Below are 18,780 nucleotides of genomic sequence, written 5' to 3'. Positions count from 1 at the left end.
TGAGCAAAGGTTTTCTCTCTTTCTTTTTTTTTTTTAGATTATTTTCTTAGGGTTGCCCTGGAGGTCAAGTGGTTAAGAATCTGTCTTGCAATGAAAGAGACACTGGTTCGATCCCTGGTCTGGGAAGATCCCACATGCCACGAGGCAGCTAAGCCCTTGTGCCACAACCGCTGAGCTGGCATTTTAGAGCCTGTGCTTCACAACAGGAGAAGCCACTGCAATGAGAGGCCTGTGCCCTGCAACCAGAGAGCAGCCCCCTGCTCAGCGCAGCTAGAGAAAGCCTGCACACAACAATGAAGACCCAGGGCAGCCTAAATAAAGAAATAAAATTTTAAAAAGAAAAAATAAAAACCACTTTATAGAAAAAAGATTATGTAAAAAAATTATTTATTTATTTGGCTGCTCCGGGTCTTAGCTGCAGCGTGTGGGATCCTCGATCTTCACTGTGGTGGGTGGGATCTCTAGTTGTGGTATGGGAGATCTATTATAGTTTCCTGGCCAGGGATTGAACGCAGGACCCCTGCATTGGGAGTTTTCGCCACGTCCCCATAAGCAAAGGTTTTAAAGAGGAATGTAGAAGGTCGTCCATGGTGTATATTGGTAGTGGCGGCTTCTATTATTCTCTTCAAACACTTCATACTGTACTGAGGCTGCTTCTGCCCCTTGCTGGGTACCTTCCTTTGGAAAATTGCCCCTTAGCAGGTCCCCTCCTCCACTCTGGATCAAATATTAGAACCAACACAAGATTGAGCCTTTTGATTTTAAGAAATATGTTACTCTGGTTGCCCTGTGTAGTGACTCACTACACAGTGGCCAAAGTATTGAAGTTTCAGCTTCAACATCAGTCCTTCCCATGAATATTCAGGACAGATTTCCTTGACTAGACAGACCTTTGTTGGCAAAGTAATGTCTTTGCCTTTTAATATGCTGTCTACGTTGGTCATAAGTTTTCTTCCAAGGATCAAGCGTCTTTTAATTTCCTGGCTGCAGTCACCATCTGCAGTGATTTTGGAGCCCAAAAATCTTCACAGTAACCCTTTGAAATAAAAGTTAGCCCCATTTTACAGACAAAAATGTTGTGTTCAGTGGCCATTTGACTTGCGCGGTGTGACCGCTGGATCTTTGACCATGCTTACTGCCCTTATTGGAGACCACTCTGCCTCAGTGCCTGTCAAGCAGCCGTGACAGCTGCTGCCTGCCAAGTGCCAAGAAAGCTGGCACATCCTCTCCCTCTGTGACATATGTTTCCTTCATGGGGGCTGTTCCCAAGACCCATGGTCAACAATTGTCTCCCCCAGGCCCTGGGGTCAGGTATTTTTATTTTTCCCAGAAAGTCCACAATAGAAAGAATATGAACTTTAAGTCAGAGACAAGGTTCAAGTGGTGTCTCAACCATTGTCTTTATTGCCTATGTGACTTTGGCCAAGTTATGTAAACTCCTAGAGCATAGATTTCTTCAGCTGTAAAATGGGAATAACTCAGGCCTGGGGGAGATGTGGGGACAGAAATAACACAATAGAGCACTTAGCAAGTGCTTGGCACGTTGCTGAAGCTTTGTGACTGGTAGCTACAGTTATTGTCATCATGATAGGCAGGGCCTTCTAGCTAGTCTTAGGAGGCTGAAAAAGCTGCTGAGAGTAGTGTTTAGAATGTGGATTCTGGGGTAAACTGGGTTCAAATCCCTGTTCTACCACTTATCAGCTGTGTGCTGTGCACAACCTAATTGCTTTCTCTGCCTCGGTTTCTGCCGTCTGTGAAATGGGTGTAGCAATAGTTGCTACCTCTCAGGGAGAAATAATTGTAAAGAGACAAGAGGTTGAGTTGAAACAACCCCATTTAAGTCACTAACATCATTGCTTCTTTCAGTGAGATTATACAAGTCTCCTTGAAATTTATAGTAACCTTTCTTCTCTCCTTCCTGCCCAGATTGAAAGAATTTCTCATTTTTTTTTAAATTTAATGCCAACAGAAATGTTTGATACTATGATTTTACTGGAAATACGGATTAAATTGTCACAAAATTACTATATCCACCTAAGACATTGAAATAACTAAACCTAAATAGAATGTCTTTTTGTCTAGGGAAAACCTAAGAGTTTTTAGGTGACTATATAAAAACACAGGCAACTCTGTATTAAAACAGCAACAACAACAACAGCAACACACTATTTCTTTGAAAGGATGTGACTCCCCAGCTTTAATCTTGAATTTGGCTGGATTGCATGCGAGTTAATTTTTTTCCCCTTCGAGTTGACAGGAGTAAGCGGGGACCGTAGCTGTGAGTCCATCAGGTAGAAGATAACCTCTGAATTTAACACAGGTCTGGAAATCTAATTTGACTGATACCCGTGGGCAGTGTGTGGTGCCGGCTGGGTCTGCATCATTATTCCAAAGTCTGTCCTGTGACTAATATGTTCCAGCTGTCTGGGTCACTACTTTGGAGTACTGTTTATTTGCAGTGGCGATGCTGCAAATAGGAAACGCTTTCCCTTTTGTTGGTTGAAAGCTTTGCTGGTAATTAGCAAAACAAGCAGGGCTCTTATTTGGAGAGAGACGGGAAGGGTGGCTAAACAGTCAATTGTGGCAGCTACTTTGGAAAACGATCTGGCATTTCTGAGAAGCTGAATGTATGTGATCCCAAGCCCTGCTTTCTTCTCCTAGGGATACGCCCCAGAGAAACTCTTGCTGTTTGCACCAGGGGACGAGCACTAGAATCTAAATGGCAGCATTATTTTTAATAGCGAAAACCGAACAATCCCCAGATGATCCTCAGCAGTAGAATAGAGCGGTAAATTGTGGGTAAAGTCACCCAGTGAGAACAATATGGTGGTGAAAAATCAGCCACAGTCACATGAGTCAAGAGGGATGAATCTCAAAATCAAAATCTCAAGAGGCAAGTCTGAATACAGCCCTGGTTTCCTTTGTATAAAACTTAATTAAAACCAGGCAGAACACAACAATATATTGAGAATACAGATGTGATAAAACCATAAGAGGAGCAAAGGAGTAAGTCAGAATTCAGGCTAGTGGGTTATCTCTGGTAGGGAGAATGGAGGGTGCAGAGCAGAGAAGAGAGGATCTTTAGTAACACACCAGGATGTGTGGTATAGAGATGGGATTGTATGTATCTAGACTTTATCCCACATATACCTAGATCTGGCAGAGACTGGGGACTCCTGAGTTTGAAGAGAATACTCTGAAACAGACCATGAGGAGTTTTCTGGGTGTACTGTGATATTAAAATGCCCGCCAGCTTGACACGTTCTCCCAAGGCCATCTTTAAGAGAGAGATTCCAGCCCTTCCTCCCTTCCTGCACCTGTCAGGATGTAACTAGAAATGAATTAGGCAAGTAAGGGTAGGTGTTTTAGCTTAAAAATTTCATGCAACGATTGCATCCAACTTCAAGATGCATGTGTGTTTCATAGTGTCACAGATTCATGTGGTATCCTTCCTTCCCCCAAATCTGGGAGTAAAGTTGTTGCTTCCAAAGGTACATCATGTTTTTTCCCTTGGTTTAGTGTTGCTCTTTTTGGTCAGTATTCCTGGGCTCCAGGTGCTCTTGTCTGTGGGGCGTTGAGTCACATCCTGTCTTTTTTGTGAGCCTCACCATCTCTGTGAGCAGGTATTCCAGTCCACAGGAGAGGTGGCTGCTGGGGGAGGTTCTCTCAATGTTTAATCAGGCGAGTGAGTGGAGGAGGCAGGACTGAAATCCAGGGGAGGGGTCCTTGACTTTTGTACACCAGTACCTTCACGTGGCAGACCTCGTGCCCTCTAAACCGTTGTGTATTGCCTGCAGCATTTTGGTGACCCGCGATGAAGGGCCACTTGAGGCTGTTGTGGAGCATTACTGCCTTCTCCCCAGTGGTAGTTTTGATGCTGCTTCCATCTTCATTGGCAGAACAGTCAGAGTCTGTGCTGTTGTATTTGACTACATTTTGCCTTTTATAAAAAATGAATGGAAAAATCCTCAACAGCGAGTGGTAATTGTCTATTGTTCTGGCAGAGATGAAAATTACCTAGGGTGCCATGTGAGGCTTGTTTTACTTCCTTTGGCCAATAGTGTGCCCTCTTGAGAAAGAAGGGAGAAAAATGAAATATATATATGAATGTCAAAAATACATTAATGGTTATTGTGTTTCAAAGGGAAGTATAATTACTGATAGTAATTATAGTAATTGGTAATCATAAGTACAATATTCATGGTACTGTTAAGAATGATTACTAATAGATACTCTTAGGCTGTGTCTGCCCTCCCTCTTCCCCACCCCCCACCCCCCATAATGACATGTGGCTCTGTTGTTTGGTCATTTGGCATTGAGGTTGGTTTTCAGGATGCTGCTGTGTTGCGGGGTGGGGTGGGGAGGGTGGGGACAGCCTGTATAGTGAGATAAACCCTGAGCTTGGGGTCAGAAGATCCAAGTAGCAGTTTCATGTCTGGTGTTTTCTAGTTGAATGCCCTGTATCATCTTTGACATGTAGCTGCCTTCTCTGGAAAATGCATTAAGCAAACATCCCTTGCCTCACAGGGCTGTGGCGAGATCAAATGTAATAGATAACGTGAGGTGTGGTGGAGGCATCAGGTCTGTGACCGGCAGGCCCCTGGGCCAGTGTGCCTAGGAAGCACAGTGCTGGAGAGAGCGTGTGTTGTAGTAATAGACTGGTCCTGGATGCCTTTGCTGGGATGCAGCAGAAAACTCCAGTTTCCTGGAGGTGCAGCAGGTCTGGTGTGGTTCTGCGAGGTAAGTAGGTGCCTTCCAAGTGTAGCCTCAGAATACAAAGTCAGAGTCAAGTTCAGGTCCTTAATAGAGCCTCAGTTTTTGTTCTGTTGGAGTTTGGACTACATCACTGCCCTGAAATTTCTGTGAATTAAAAGAAATTTACTGAGGAATTCCTTTGTTCCAGAAGTTCCTTGAGTGGGTGAGGCCAGCGGTTGCTCCCTGCATTCAGTATGCGATGGGATTGTTTTTCTCTCCTTTCACTTTTCTCCTTGCCTAAAAAATAATTACAACAGTATTTTAATCTACAAGCTCAACACAGATTAAGAACATTGTGTCAACTGAAATAGCATTAACTTAATAAAAATCATTGATGGTAACATGCTGTTTTGCTTCTTCTTGCAGGGTGAGGACAGCATGAACATCCTTAAGTGTGCCTCTGGGCATATTTAGCCATTCGCTTTTGATTAGAAGAAAGAAGAAGGCCATCCACTTGAAAGGTGAGTAAAGATTTCCATGTGTCTTTTTATTACAAAACTTTTCAAACTTACTGAAGAGTTGAAGGATGAGCAGCAAGTTTTCATGTGTCCAGTACCTACATTTAACATTTGTTAGCATTTTGCCATATTGTGTGTGTGTTCAGGTTTCCACATTTTCCTGCTGAAACATGTGAAAGTATGTTTAAGAGATCATGACGTTTTTATCCTCAATTCTTAGGGATGCAGTTCCTAAAAATAAGGATATTCTCTCCCAAGAGGCATTTTAGAACATGTATAAACTCTATGGCAGAATCATTTAGTTAAATACAATTATATTTAGGCAGTGATTTACTTAGTGGACAGACTTGTAATGTGAATTTGTTTGATATGAAAAACATCTGAATATAAAGAATTGGAATTTGCACTCTGCATGTGCCCTGTGTAGCAGAGGATTCCTGTGCTTTCTCTGTTCCTGGTAATGTGCTGGTCTGCCCCACTGTGGCTGATGTTTGTTCTTAGGTCAGGGGATCAGATTACTGTTCTTCCTCCTGCCTAATCAGCCTTCACACTAGCCCAGTCTCTGGATCTAATGTGATCAAAGGTCTTAACTGATTTTTTTAAACCAGAACTTACAGGAGAATATGAAAAGAACATGAGTAGTAATGTCTAGTTGAGTTTCAGTTCAGTCGCTCAGTCTTCTCTGCCTCTTTGCAACCCCATGGACTATAGCACACCAGACTTCCCTGTCCATCACCAACTCCCGGAGCCTGCTCAAATTCATGTCCATCAAGTCGGTAATGCCAATGAGGTACTAGCTGAGGTTAGTATAGTAAAATCAACATTAGAAAGTCAGAATGATTCCCAGTCCTGTAATTTGACTACCTGCATTGAAACTTTACATGCATTCTTAGAGATGTATGTTCTGTTCTGATTACAGTTATATCAAGGCCAGTTACACAATTGGTCATTAAAATTCTGTCTAATTCTTGAAGGGTGGCTGTTGACTATTCTACATTCTAATTTCAGTTACGTTTCATTTATGGTATCTTCTTCAAGTAGTCCCTGAGTATTGAAGCATTTCTTCATAGATGTTTATGAACTAGAGTTACCTATTCAGAGCATTATTTTAAAAGAAGTATATTTAAGTGAGCCACTTAGAGTGGTGGAGTCCTTTTTAATATTCTCTCTTCTCATTTAGAACATAAGTTAGCGATAGCAATAAAGTTTCTGAAGGGCACTAACATTTTGAAGGAGCTGAGACTGGAATTACAGATATCTCGGAATGATCTAGTTTGCTTTCTCACTGTCTGATTATACTTTGAGATGATGAGAAGGCTGGTTGGGGCTCCATATGAGGCAAGAGGCTCTGAAGGATGGTGGAAGGGGAAGCCCTATGGGGCTCTGTGTGGGGCCTTCATATGGCTCTCTGGACCACTTCCAAATGGTGGAATGTTTTTATTTTATTTTTTAAAGTTTCTATTGAAATAGAACATACATGCAAGGAAATATGCATAATGTAAGTGTATAGTTCAGTGCAGCTTACAAACTAAGCGCACTTATGTCACTAGAAGCCAGACCAAGAAACAACATTTTTACCACAGCCTCATGCCTCCTCTCAACACTCGATACTGTACACAACCTACTCGGTGGGGAATTGCTCTCTTGACTTCTCAGAGCATAAATTAGTTTTGCTTGTGAGAGACAGAGAGAGAGGGAAAGAGAGAAAGAGAGAGAGATAACATGATTATATAATTCAGATTGTATTCTTCTGTGTCCAGCCTTCTTCAATCAACAATGCATTACAGAGATGCCTGCATATTGTTGCATTCAGTTGTAGATGGATCATTTTCATTGCTGGAGAGCATTCCATTTGTGAATTCAGCAGTTTATTCCTTCAGTTAGTTGCTGGTGATTGGGGGTAGGGCACCCTGAAGCTTTAACCAAGGTTTTATCCTTATCGTGGTTGTGGTTGAGATGTCCTGAGTTGTCCAGCCTCTGCCCAGCTTTGCTGTGATATGAAGAAGAGATCCTGGGAGCGGATATAAGGTTGAGACACAGTTGGAAGAGATTGCTGTTTCAGTCCTCTGATGATTCCTGTTGTTTTTCCCGTGACTCACCATGTCCCTTTTCTCTTTGCGTGCCGCTGGCACATGTTTTGTCCATCCTTTTGTCAGCCATTAGAACTTTTTCTGCAGCCCCTCCTAGGAGACCATGACTGTATCAAACACTAGGCAATCAATAAATATTTAAAGTTCATTGGGTGTTGATATTAGGTATTAGACGAAGGGTGAAGTGTTGAAAGTCATGGGCTTGCTCTTGGGGAGCCTGTGTTGTGGTTATGGATTCATGGTTATGGATATGGGCCACATTTCTGGAAACCAGTTGTGCTGTAAAGTTTAGGATATAAACTCAGAGGCTTGCATGGGACTGGCTTGTAACATGATTGAAATTAGTAGGGGGCAGGGTTGCTCAGTAAGGGGTGATGGAGCTGTGAGGAATGATTATATATGCCCTGCCCAATTTTTGGCCCATCAAAACATGTCTGGTTGAATTTAGCAAGTCCACCAATGTCCTGCCTTTAGGAATAGAGTGTTCACTATAAGAAAGTGGTTCTCATGGGATTTTAATGATTTTCTAGCCAAATTCTGCTTTTATAGATAAAGTTTTATTTGAGTAGCACAGTCATGCTCATTTGTGAATATATTGTCTATGACCGTTCTTGTGTTACAAAAGCAGAATTGAATAGTTGTGAAAGAGATTGGAGTATCTGCAACAGTGACCATATGGCCCACAATGGCTAGAATATTTACCATCTGGCCCTTTGCATAAAAGTTTGCCACTTTCTGCTTTACTTCATCAAAGCAAGGACATAGTAATAATAACCTCTCTAGGCTTCCCGGGTGGCACTAGTGGTAAAAAAAAACCCACCTGCCAATGCAGGAGACAGAAGAGACATACATAGGTTCAAGCCCTAGATCAGGAAGATTCCCCTGGAGGAGGAAATGGCAGTCCATTTCAGTATTCTTGCCTAGAGAATCCTGTGGACAAGAGGAGCCTGGTGGGCTATCGTCCGTAGGGTTGCAAAGAGTCAGACAGGACTGAAGCGACTTAGCATGCATGCAGAGGCATGAAATAGCCTTTACTATTTTATAGCCTTTACTCATTTATTTGTTATTTTGGCTGTGCTGGGTCTTCACTGTGGCACGTGGGCTCGTGAGTGGACTTGCTCTAGTTGCACAGGGACTTCTGTTTGTGGCTCGAGGGCTTAAGTTGCCCCGTGGCATGTAGGAATCTTAATTCCCCCACCAGGGACCAGACACATGTCCCTTGCATTGCAAGATAGATTCTTAACCACTGGACCACCAGGGAAGTCCTTTATTTTTTTTATTTTTTATTTTTATTTATTAATTTATTTATTTATTCATTTATTTTTATTAGTTGGAGGCTAATTACTTTACATCACTGCAGTGGTTTTTGTCATACATTGAAATGAATTAGCCATGGATTTACATGTATTCCCCATCCTGGTCCCCCCTCCCACCTCCCTCTCCACCCGATCCCTCTGAGTCTTCCCAGTGCACCAGGCCCGAGCACTTGTCTCATGCACCCAACCTGGGCTGGTGATCTGTTTCACCCTAGATAATATACATGTTTCATGCTGTTCTCTTGAAACATCCCACCCTCGCCTTCTCCCAGAGTCCACAAGTCTGTTCTATACATCTGAGTCTCTTTTTCTGTTTTGCATATAGGGTTATCGTTACCATCTTTCTAAATTCCATATATATGCGTTAGTATACTGTATTGGTCTTTATCTTTCTGGCTTACTTCGCTCTGTATAATGGGCTCCAGTTTCATCCATCTCATTAGAACTGATTCAAATGAATTCTTTTTAATGGCTGAGTAATATTCCATGGTGTATATGTACCACAGCTTCCTCATCCATTCGTCTGCTGATGGGCATCTAGGTTGCTTCCATGTCCTGGCTATTATAAACAGTGCTGCGATGAACATTGGGGTGCACGTGTCTCTTTCAGATCTGGTTTCCTCGGTGTGTATGCCCAGAAGTGGGATTGCTGGGTCATATGGCAGTTATGCCTTTATGGTTTCATTTATTTATCCAACATACAATATATTTGCAGAGTGCCTATTGTATGTCAGGTGTGAAATGGTGATAGATATGATTCTGGCCCCTGTGGGCTTGACAGAAACCCCTATGAATTTAAAATTCCATTGTAGGATTGTGCTTTTTGTGAATCAGAACAAAAATGTATTATGGAAATAGCTTTACTAAATCCTCAATTTTAAATTAGTGTGTTGGCTATTTTTGCTAATTTTATACATTTGATGAACACATTCTATGTAAACTAATGGTTAACTCCATTTTTAAAAAGTATGTATTATGACATCATATAAGCAATTATGTGTTTAAAGACCCTACAAGTTTACATGTGGTAACAAAGATGGTTTGAACACAGACTGTCTGGATAGGGCTGTGAGCTTTGAAGAGCTCCCCAAAGCAAGCCAAGCCAACCTTCAATCTTAGGTTATAGTAATAATAAAAAATAAACCTCAAAGGAAAGAACCACATACAGGGTAATAAAGTTTGGAATGTAGTTAAACAGATTAATCTATCTTTGTTGGTATGCTTATCTATTTGTTTACTCGAGGCTGTTAAATTTGTCTCTTCTTAATAGGAGCAGGTGGTGCTAGTGGTAAAGAATATGCCTGCCAACATGGAGACTTAAGAGACCTAGGTTCGATCTCTGGGTCAGGAAGATTCCCTGGAGGAGGTCATGGCAACACATTCCAGTATTCTTGCCTGGAGAATTCCATGGACAGGGGAGCCTGGTGGTCTATGGTCCATGGGGGTCACAAAGATTTGGACATGACTGAAGCAACTTAGCACACATGCACACATAGAGGGTGATGCAATGAACGTAGAAAAGAGAGAAATACTGTAAACTTTTCTCCAAGGAATGTGAAAAGTGAAAGTCACTCAGTCGTGTCCGACTCTTTGAGACCCCATGGACTATACAGTCCATGGAATTTTCCAGGCCAGAATACTGAAGTGGGTAGCCATTCCCTTCTCCAAGGCATCTTCCCAATCCAGGGATTGAACCCAGGTCTACCGCATTGTCGGAGGATTCTTTACCAGCTAAACCACAAGGCAGCCCAAGAATACTGCAGTGGGTAGCCTGTTCCTTCTTCAGGGGATCTTCCCGACCCAGGAATCCAACCAGGGTCTCCTGCATTGCAGGCAGATTCTTTACCAACTGAACTGTCAGGGAAGCCCAAGGAATGTGAATCTGGTTTTTAACATCATTTTCACTGAATTAGTGTTTTCATATATGCTCATATATGTTTTATGGGCAGATACTTGCACAGGTGACTGACCTGTTACCTAGCTGTCACACATAGTTATTTAGCTATGTCTACTAATCAGAAGAAAATGTACAATGTCCTGACGGTGTTTACTCATTGTCTTAGGAGCCATCTGATGTCAGGTGGCATGTGTGATTTGGGTGACCAATGGTGCTTTCCTCTGAAATCTAATTATAAGAATTTGTCTGAAGGAACTATAGGGAAGGAATGTTAGCTGGTGCAATGAATAGTTTCATGAATGTGATTAAAACTCCATACTGGTTTCTTCTGTTGCCAAAATCAATAAATAAGGCTAAGGTTTCATTTCTCTTCTTTATAAGGAAGAAATGATATATACCCATACATAACTTTCTGTTGTGTTTAAAATGTTTTTAAAAACTCAACCCTGTTCTTCATTTTAGTAGTTTTTTGTAGGGGTTTGGATTTAGGGGTAACTGAAAAAATCAGAAGACCAAGAAGAAATAAATATCATAGTTATTCTCCTTACAGAGCCGAAAACTCCAGGGTTAACTGTTTTGGTTAAAAATAAATTTTCATGAAACAAATTTGATGATAGGCCAAGTCACTTGATCTATGGCCTTAAAAAAAACCAAACTGGATCTTCTATTCTACATAATATGAAGTTATTTTGTCAGGAACTCCAGCTTCAGGAGTGTTTAATTTGTCAAGGCTAGCTAATTAAAATTTACTTTCTCAGTCTCTCAAGTTTTATTTTCAGAGCAGGAAAGGACTGAAGTGGTGCTGAATATAGCTTGATAGAATGAAACATGTTTTAGAAAGAGATCAGGATGATTCTCTTGGTTACAAATAACAGAAAACCCAGTTCAAATTATCTTCAGTAAAAAAAAAAAAATAGGTTCAGGCAGTTGAAAGCCTTGAGATGAATCTGGCTCCAGGAAGCACTAGACTGGGGATCCAGACAATGTCAGGAGGGAGGCTCACTCTTGGCTGAACGTTCTTGGGCTGCAGGTGAGACCGCCAGCATCTTCAGATTGCCGTCGTGGCAGAGACAAGAAGACACTGCAGGGACAATTCTCTTGGCCTGGTGCTTAGCACTAGACCGGTCCCTGTGGACAGGGACACTGGCCTCTCCTGATGGGATCGCCCAGGTCATGTGCTTCACACCTAGAGTCTGAGATCAGCACCTCTTCGGCTGAAGATGAAGCATTAATGACAGTGGAGAATGTCATTACCAGAACTATAGAAATCAGGGCGGGTCAGTGGATGCTGGGAGGCAAAATAATAATAGTAATAATAATCACAATTGTATCTTTTTATGGTTTGCAAAGCAAACCATTCAGGTATATTCTGTTTTTAAAAATGTTTTAATTGGGGGATGCTTGCTTTACAGTGCTGTGTCGGTTTCTGCCATACATACAACAACCTGAATCAGCCATAAATATATGGGTGTATTCTCTTGTTTGACCTGAAAGAAGTATCAGGGAAGCAGGATAAAGAAATGATTAAGAACATGGATCCTGGGGCCAGACTGCATGGGGTCAGTTATTAGCCACGTAAGATTTTGACAAATACTTAACCTCTCTTTGCCCCAGTCTTTTCAGCTGTGCAGTGTGGGGTAAAGGTATCCACCTTATAGGGTTCGGGGAAGGATTGAATTATTGGGTATTTGTGGGGCATTTAGAATAGCACCCAATGCAGGCTGGCCCCTCTGTCTCTTGTTACTGTTGATCTCTGGGACCATCCTGCCGGCAGACTGACAGGTGTGCTAGAGAAAGTCCAGAGTCACATGGCCTGTGAGCAGTCAGGTATCCTGGCCTCTTCCCGAGCCACACAGTCGCCTCTGTGTAATGATTGTGGTGCATTTGGATTCAATAATAGATCAGAGGCAGTGAGAACTTCTACAGAGTAAGCCTGCTGTTTGGCAGTGTCCACATGTACTAGCAGGGCGGTGTTACGTATTCTACTTGCAAGCCGATCTCTAGCTTCTCAGGTATAGAGTGCCCCCAGGGATATTTAGGGGACATCACTGGGGGGAACGTTCGTACTGGCGTTGTTTTACTCTGGCAGGCACAAGCTTGGGACAATCAGCCGTATCCAGAGTTGGCACTCATTCGGGAAATGTTTGCTGATTGCTTAATCAGATCCAGTAAGTCCGAGCTTTGGGGCTTGCCAGGTGGCTCAGTGGAAATGAATCCACCTGCAAATGCAGGAGACGCAGGGGACACAGGTTCAGTCTCTGGGGCAGGAAGATCCCCTGGAGGAGGAAACGGCAGCCCACTCCAGTATTCTTGCCTGGGAAATCCCATGGACAGAGGAGCCTGGCGGGCTACGGTCTGTGGAGTCACAAAAGAGTCAGACACGACTGAACACACAAGAGCATGTAATTCTGAGCTTTAGAGGAAACCAAGACTTGTGTCGTTTGGAGGTGATTTGAACCCATCAGTATGGTGTGAGGATGTAACTTCTGACAGAGGGGCTCCGACCACCCTAGAATGCTTCCAAAGGCCTTTAACTATTTCTGTCTAGAAAAAGAAACCATTTTCTTCATTAAGAATGCATTCCCACAACAGCGAGGTTTTGTGGGGAAATTACTCAAATGACTTAATGCAGGAGGCTTGCCCTGGGGACTCAGCTTTGGTGTGACCCAGACATTGGAGGGTCATGTTGCTTTCTGAGAATATAGACAGTGATTTCTTTGTGCTGACTATGGACTCAAGACACTGTGGCACTGTGGATGACCTATAACCAACCCCCACCCCCAATATGCAGCTACACGTGCGAGAAAGAAATGAGCAGAAACCGTAAGTTTTCCTCTCCCTACAGTGCTTTTGAGGAAAAAGGGTGCGATTCAGCATTCCCAAAGCTTGCTTCATGGGCAGACCCACCTGGGCAGACTTCTCTGCATGACAGACTCTGCCCTGCAGTGAGTGACGTGTCCTCCCCCACCGCTGTTGTGCCTGGTATGTGGGAGGCACTCAGATATTTCTTGAATGAACAAACCTCTTTGAACTATGCCTTTGTCTTCATTTTCAATTTCCTTTGACGAGAGCTCGTTTACCACCTAGACATCTCCAGGAGTTTCTTGAGTCCTACATTACCTTCCTTGGGAACTCACTACATGATGTTGTTTCTTTAGATGAGGGATGGTGTTTGAGTATTGATTCTAACACCTGCTTTTTACCATTTATACTCCAGATAACAACACCTATTCGGAGAGTAAAGGGATTAGCTAGTAATTCTATAGAAACAACCCTTGGTTTGCCAAATGCTTGTAGGAATCATAAAAAGTTCTTAGATTTAATCCCCCTTACTGTGTTCTTAGGTTCTTGGGAGCTTTTTGTCTTGCTTAGTGGCCTGGGATTGAATATTAATAGATTCTTCATTGTTTTTTAACCTGACCCCATTTCATAGCTGAAAAATCAGGGTCAACCTTGTTTCCTGTAAGTCAACAACAAAAGTAATAATGTTATTGTTCACTGTGTGATGGGTACTGCCCTGAGTTCTTTTGTTGATTATTCTGTTTAATAGTCTCAACAACTCCATAACCATTATTTTATAGATGATGAAATGGAGGCACAGCCAGGATGTGGCTGAGTAGCCCCAGGCCTCCTTGCAGGGCTCACATATGCTGCACTGCGTATTGGCATCCAGGCCAGGGGCTCTCAAACTGCCTGCATATTGGAATCGCCCTTAAGGCTGTAAAAGCCCTCCATGCAGGTATTCTCCCACTTCCTCCCTTCATGTTTTTATTTACTTGGTCTGGGGTCTTGGGTGAAAGTGTTGCGCACTTAGGACTGAGAACCTTTGAACCTGAGCAGTGGTTCTTAAAATTTTGTCCCCAGAGCAGTAGTATCAGCATCACCTTGTCACTTCTTAGTAGAACTTCTTAGGTCCCATCCACACCTACCGAGTTGAAACTCTAGGGGTGACGTCTAGCCTTCACTGTTTTGACGAGCTGTCTGTGTAATTCTTTTCCTTAATTTATAAAAAACATAAACTTCACCATCGTAACCTTTGTTGAACGTACAGTTAAGTTGTTTAGTCGCTCAGTTGTGTCCGACTCTTTGCAACCTCATGGACTGTAGCCCGCCAGGCTCTTCTGTCCATGAGATTTCTCGGGCAAGAATACTGGATTGGGTTGCCATTTCCTCCTCCAGGGGATCTTCCCAACCCAGGGACTGAATCCATGTCGCCTGCTTGGTAGGCGGATTCTTTACCACTGAGCCACCAGGGAAACCCATACAGTTCAGTCACATTAAGTATATTCACATTGTAGGGAAACAGATCTCTAGAACTGTCTTGCACATCTGAAGCCCTATACCCATTAAACAGTTCTTCATTACCCCGCCCCTCTCCAGTCCCTTGGTAACTACTATTTTACTTTTGTTGCTGTGAATTTGACTACTTTTGATACCTTGTGTAAGTGAAACTTTGGGTGATTCTTATGCACAGGCAAGTTTGAAAACCCCCGAGCTCCAAAATTTAATTTGGCTTATCTCCCTGTAGAGTCCTACCCACATCATTAATATCAAGCATACTGTGATCTCAAGCACACCCTCTGCGTGCCACCCTCTGCCTAGTTCTGCCTCTGCCCCTGTTATTCTGGGTCCCTCTCATCAAGGTACTTAACTTCCTTGTGGTGGTTCTCTCCTCTGTATAAAGGAGGTAACCTAACTTGCAGAGTTTGGTAAAAGTTCAATGGTTAGACACCTGTGAAAGTATTTTATAAACTGTCAGGTGGAGTACTAATGAAATACTAGACGTCTCTTTTAAAAGTTTTATTGTTTTTTAGTTACCCTGTCATGTCTGACTCCTTTGCGACCCCATGGACTATAGCCTGCCAGGCTCCTCTGTCCCTGGGATTTCCCAGGCAAGAATACTGGAGCGGGTTGCTATTTCCTTCTCCAGGTTTTTAAAGTTTAGCTTTTGTTTTATTAAAGTTAATGCAAGCTTGATTTTTAAAGGATCTGTGCAAGGCCTCTTACCCCTATATGCTCTTGCTCCCCCCTCACCCTTAGTTCATTTGGTGTTATCTTCTACTGTGTAAACAGCATTCACAGATATGCCATATAGTCTAGTTTGATTACCTTAACTTCCCTGCACACACTTTTTCCTTGGATTTAATAATCGTCTTGTTTTTAAAATTTTTGTGCACTTCTCACTAAGTTAGCCACAAAGAGCCTTCCATGTGAATCTCTTCCTAATATCTTAGGTATTTTATCAACTTTATCTTATTGACATTCTCTCTCCTGAAGTCTTAGGCCCTGCCCCAGTCTAGACTGCTTCTTCTCCAGGCCTGTTGTGCATCATGCCTTGAGATGGACTTTTCCTTCAACAACATTCTGGGGATTTCTCTTATCTTACTTCTGTCTGGGCCTCCCTGTTTTTCTCCATATTCTCTTCTTTCTTGGTTTATTCCCTTATTTTTGCAAACCACATGCTCTAGAAGCTTCCAAACAGGTTACACCAGAGGTAAGTCTGTGAGTTGTTTTAGGTCTGAGAGCATCACATTTATATTTAATATACAGACTGGCTGGTGTCCATCTGCCAAAGAAGGAGACATAAAAGATGCGGGTTTGATTCCTGGGTTGAGAAGACCCCCTGGAGGAGGACATGGCAACCCACTCCAGTATTCTTGCATGGAGAATCCCGTGGACCCGGGAACCTGGTGGACTACGGTCCATAGAGTTGCAGGGTCGGACAGGACTGAAGTGACCTAGCATGCATGCACACGTACTGGCTGGCGTAGACTTCCATATTGGAAGTCTCTGAACCTCAGAATAGTGAGGGATTTCTCCTTACCTTCTGGCTTCCAGTTTTAGTGGTGAGAAGTCTAAGACAGTGTAAGTCCCAGTCCTGGGCAGGTGACCAATCTTTCTGACTTTTTCTCTGGGACTTCTAGTTCTTCTCTTTATCGTCAGCATTCTGAAATGTCATATAATATTCCTTGGTGGGGAGGGTCTGTTTTTGTATATTGTGCTGAGATCCAAACAAGCATTTTCAGGCTGGAAACTCACCTCTTTCATTGTTGGAATTTTCTTGAAGTCTGTCATTATTGACGTCCTCCTCTCTTTTCTCCATTCTTTCCTTCTTGAATTCCTGTTAGATGTTGACTGACTTGTCCTGTGCTGTGATCTTTTCTCCTGTTTCCTACCTCTGTTTTTAAGGTGTTGTCTTAAAATATTTCCTTAACTTTACTTTCTAGTCTTTTAAATTTTTTCTGTTTGTTATGTTTTGGTTTTCTGACAGCTCTTTTTTTTTTTTGGTTTGTTGTTCTCTGATGCATCTATTTTATAGTCTTAATGGCAACACACTCCAGTATTCTTGTCTGGAGAATTCCATAGACAGAAGAGCCTGGCAAGCTATAGTCCATGGGGTCATAAAGAGTTGGACATGACTGAGGGACTATTGCTCACTCTTCTCTTAGCTATTCTCTTAGTTCTTTTAGGAGATTAATTATACTTTTTTTTTTTTTAAGTTGTTTGTGTGTGTGTGTGTGTGTGTGTGTGTGTGTGTGTGTGTGTGCACCTCATTTGTATCAAGTTACTTTTTTCTGCCTGTTTGTTTCTGTCTTTCGTGTTAGATACTTTTCTTTCCATTCCTGGTGACTCTTGAGTGTAAGTTCAGGTTAAGAATTCTTTCATTCATGCTCAGTCACTCAATCCTGTCTGACTCTTTGTGACCCAATGGACTGTAGCCCTCCAGGCTTCCCTGTTCATGAGATTTCCTGGGCAAAAATACTGGAGTGGGTAGCCATTTCCTTCTCCGGGGGATTGAACCCATTTGTCCTGTGTCTCCTGCATTGCTGGTGGATTCTTCACCCGCTGAGCCATGGGGGAAGCCCACGTGTAAGAATGGAAGATATGGCTTCTTTGGGTCTGCAAAATCAGTTGCAATTATCCAACTGATTCCCAGCTTTAAAAAGTTTAAAATTTAAATCTCTCATGTTATCCTCTGTCCTTATGGATTTATGCCTTTAGAAAGCAATAAGTGTTTGTATTGGGAGTTTAGGAGAGAGAGGAACTAAATATGTGTGTCCACTGTCTTTAACCAGAAGTCAGTATGGAAGTCTTAAGAAAAATGCAGGGCAGGATTTGTAGCATTGTGGTTATTTGGTCAGACACATACCTGCAGCGGTGAGTCTTAGCTGGTGTTCTTTTATTTTTAAGTCATGGTATATATTTAGATTGCCTCAGTAGAGATCTTGGCTTTCTTGTTAACATTGCAGCAGCTGCCTCATTTTCTTGGTTAAAGCCTTTCATTTCAGATGTAAAATACCAATAAATTTATACATAATTGGGCTTTGAGATAAAAAAAACAATCCTTAAAAAAAAAATCCTTATTGATGTTTCTAAAAGGAATTTTCCGAGGGTAAGCATCTAATCCTTAGATTAAAATGCAGCTGACACATTAAGCCTTCTTACATGAAAAGCCCAATAATAGGCTTTAATGCCATTTGTCCTTGACCACCCACAAAGGGCACTGCCGCAGGCCAGAGAGATGGGACACAAATACAACATGGGGTGTGAGGCAGTGTTTGTGTTTGATGCTTCAACAAAGCATTCAAACTCAGACCATCAGAGAGTAGGTGAAAAACTAGCCTTTATCCTGATAGCAGGTCTCTGCCAAAATTAAGCGGTTTTGGGGAGTGTGGTGTGGTCTTTTTAATATAAGCCAGCTGGCCGTGGGTTACTGGGTTATTTCCTGCTGTGCCCCTTGTGATGAAAAGTTCAGTGGCTTTCTCTCCCCCCTGAGTGTGGGGTGTGTCCTGTGTCCGATCCCCTTGCTTCCTTCTCAATCATTGGAACACAGCGCCTCAGAGGAATGGCTTGGTCACCTGGTGATAACTGAGATGGTCGTGGCTGGTCTGGTGGTGATTAGATAACAGCTCCTTTCAGAAGACTTGCAGCTCCACACACAGCAGCCCTTCAATAGCTCTAACTTCACCACTGGGAAACGAAGAGAAAACGTCTCTGCTTCCGTGCTGATTGCTGTGGAAGCTTGCCCAAGAGCCTTCTTTTCATGCTGGGCTGTGTGCAAAACCGAGAAATTGCTTTCTACTTAAAAGCATTGGCCTTTTATTACTCTATAAACCTTTGGGGAAATCAGAATCATAAGATTCCTAAGTTTAGGAAGTCCGTTACTCACTCTTGTTATTAAAGCTACCGAAAATCTAGGGGTAATTTTAGTTATTGTCTTGAGGCTGAATTAAAATTAAAAGGAGCACAGTATGGTAGAGATG

The 18,780-nt window shown here is 42.5% G+C and overlaps 1 protein-coding gene across 12 annotated transcripts in view; it reads left to right on the top strand.

Annotated features, from left to right (window-relative positions):
• Positions 1-18,780, top strand: part of SGMS1 (sphingomyelin synthase 1) — a 317,203-nt gene that overhangs the window by 28,984 nt on the left and 269,439 nt on the right. For 11 of the 12 annotated variants that reach the window (XM_070470579.1, XM_070470586.1, XM_070470587.1 and 8 more), the window contains exon 2: positions 5,122-5,216. The gene's annotated coding sequence lies outside the window, so the exon portion shown is untranslated. Of the gene's footprint in view, positions 1-4,385; positions 4,741-5,121; positions 5,217-18,780 lie in introns of those variants that run through there. The other variant, XM_070470575.1, reaches the window with a different exon arrangement.

This window comes from Odocoileus virginianus, chromosome 7 (genome assembly GCF_023699985.2).
Source record: "Odocoileus virginianus isolate 20LAN1187 ecotype Illinois chromosome 7, Ovbor_1.2, whole genome shotgun sequence".
NCBI classification, from domain to species: Eukaryota; Metazoa; Chordata; class Mammalia; order Artiodactyla; family Cervidae; genus Odocoileus; species Odocoileus virginianus.
The sequence above is the reverse complement of the archived record's forward strand: the minus strand, read 5'-3'. Positions and strand labels throughout refer to the sequence as shown.